Below are 2,221 nucleotides of genomic sequence, written 5' to 3' on the forward strand. Positions count from 1 at the left end.
AGTCTTGTTCAAACTTGTACATGGAAATATTGGTATATTGGTGAGGAAGTTAAAATGCACAAAGAGGGGTCAGTTCCATGCTTTGCTTCTCTTTCAGGACACATGAGGGACTCAAGGGTTAAACATTCCACTACCAAAGGACTTACTGCAGTATCAACGGAAAGCCTGTACTCTTACAATACAGACAGAACATCTCAGTCCGGGGGGAGGCTGACTCTATCTCAGAAATAGAGCCTCGTGGAGCCACACATGTGGATTCCCCCTGTAGTCCTGGACAGAGGGATTTGCCCTTTCCACACAAGACTGCTAGCCTTGGCCACAACCCTGTTAAACTGCCTCCCACTCCCATTGTCTTCCTTCCCCTCCATATTAGCATAGGGATGTGAATCCCCCATTTCCATCAGGCAAAACCCTTCTGTCTTCATCTCTTCCCATTAACACATCATCATGAAGAATATGATAATGAGCTTCTGTAATCTATTCACACGTTAGCACAGGACATCGCTGTTCATCGGGCTTTGTAAATTGATAATTACCTGCTTTAAACTATGTTTAATACAATCGCCCATGTGACTGATAAACCTTTTGTTTAATCCCTATAAAAGACACTGTCTGTGTGTGTGTAGGGCAGAGATTCATGGAGAGGTGTCATTACAAGGAGACTCATGGCTCCCTTTGGGGACATTTTGAATCTCCCGCCAACTGCCCGATAATAAAGCATCTACCATTGTACAGAAACCTGTGTCGTCCGGATTTGTGGAACAAAGTGGACCAGCACGTGGGGTCACAGTTTGAAGATATTGGGAGAAAGGTACAGAGGGAATGTCAGAGGAAGTTATGCAAATGATGTGTAATAGAAACTTGCACAAGGTAATTCCAGGATTTGGGAGATCTAGAGGTGAATTGTCTGAAAGAGACAGCACAGCCACAATGGGCTGAATGCCCGCTAAGATTGTGTTGATTTGTCCTCAATGCAGTTTTTTGCAACATCTCCACTTCCTCCTTCCCCACAAACTGCAAATATCTTGAAAGTGCTGCACACAATAACATTGAGCCCTTTCCCTTCTCCTGTCTGCTACATTTGCCTCAAACTGTGGATCTGCAAAGTTGGAGTTGAGTTGATTTCTCGACTGGGAGAAAGTGAACACGGCAGATGCTAGAGATCAGAGTCAAACTGTGTGGTGCTGGAAAAGTACAGCTGGTCAGGTGGCATCCGAGGAGCAGGGGAGTCGATGTTTCCAGCATCTTCTCCTCAGGCCTATGCTCGAAATGTCGACTCTCCTGCTCCTTGGATGCTGTCTGACCCGCTGTGATTTCTCAAATGTCCATTTGGGGAGAAATGGGAAGCGAGATCAATTTATCAAGGAGCAAACAATCTAGCATGAGATGGAAGGGGTAAAAAACAATCAGGAAGGATATAAAACTCAGAAAAACACACTATGAGAGGTCTCAGAGCAGTATGTCAAGGCTGCCATTTTTCTTCGTTATGTGCAGCCCCAGTGGCCTAATGGATAAGGCACTGGCCTCCTAAGCCAGGGATTGTGGGTTCAAGTCCCATCTGGGGTGTCAGACTTTTAAACCCTGTCTTCAAGACTGATCTTTGTCTGAGGTCAAGTCGATTTCTCATCTCCCCGAGAAAAGTCCCCAGGTCTGTATTGGGTTGGTGGGAAATTGTGTCAGAAAAATACAGAATTTTCAGGATATGGGGGTGAATTCCCAGAAAGAGACAGCACAGACACAATGGCTGAAATCCTGACACTTCTCCAATATACAGCCCTCAGTCTGGTTGGAACCGGCTTCTTCTTGAACCTTTGTAGCTCCTTGATCTGAGCTGCACTGTTCTCTGGAGCTGATAGCTGCTGTTTAATTTAGTTTGGCCAATTTTCTGTCAGGTCAAATATCTCCAGCTGAGGATCAATTGAGAATGGCTGATTTTGTTGCCATGGTCACGTGACCACACAGGATTAAGATCAGCTGCACAGTGAAGGTTTCAACAAAATCAAAACCCCAAATAAGACTTGAGCCCACAATCTCCAGTTTAGGAAGTTATTGCCTTACCCATGAGGTCACTGGGGCTCCAACAGATAGACCTACCCATCTATGGACAAAGCAACTTCTGTTTTGGTTGTGTTGGTGTCAGAGTAAGCTATATTCTGTCAACATTACCAGCTATGCATTTGGGTCCTTTCCTTTCTTAGTCAAGGTATTGAATACAATTGCA

General features: G+C 44.9%; 1 non-coding gene across 1 annotated transcript; it reads left to right on the plus strand.

Moving 5' to 3' along the window:
• The first annotated feature begins 1,493 nt into the window (after positions 1 to 1,493).
• Positions 1,494 to 1,566, plus strand: trnar-ccu. The gene has a single exon. It is a non-coding gene; the product is annotated as a tRNA-Arg (tRNA).
• Positions 1,567 to 2,221: the final 655 nt, after the last annotated feature.

The sequence above is a fragment of the Chiloscyllium plagiosum genome, unplaced genomic scaffold, assembly GCF_004010195.1.
Source record: "Chiloscyllium plagiosum isolate BGI_BamShark_2017 unplaced genomic scaffold, ASM401019v2 scaf_55010, whole genome shotgun sequence".
In the NCBI taxonomy this organism is placed as follows: domain Eukaryota; kingdom Metazoa; phylum Chordata; class Chondrichthyes; order Orectolobiformes; family Hemiscylliidae; genus Chiloscyllium; species Chiloscyllium plagiosum.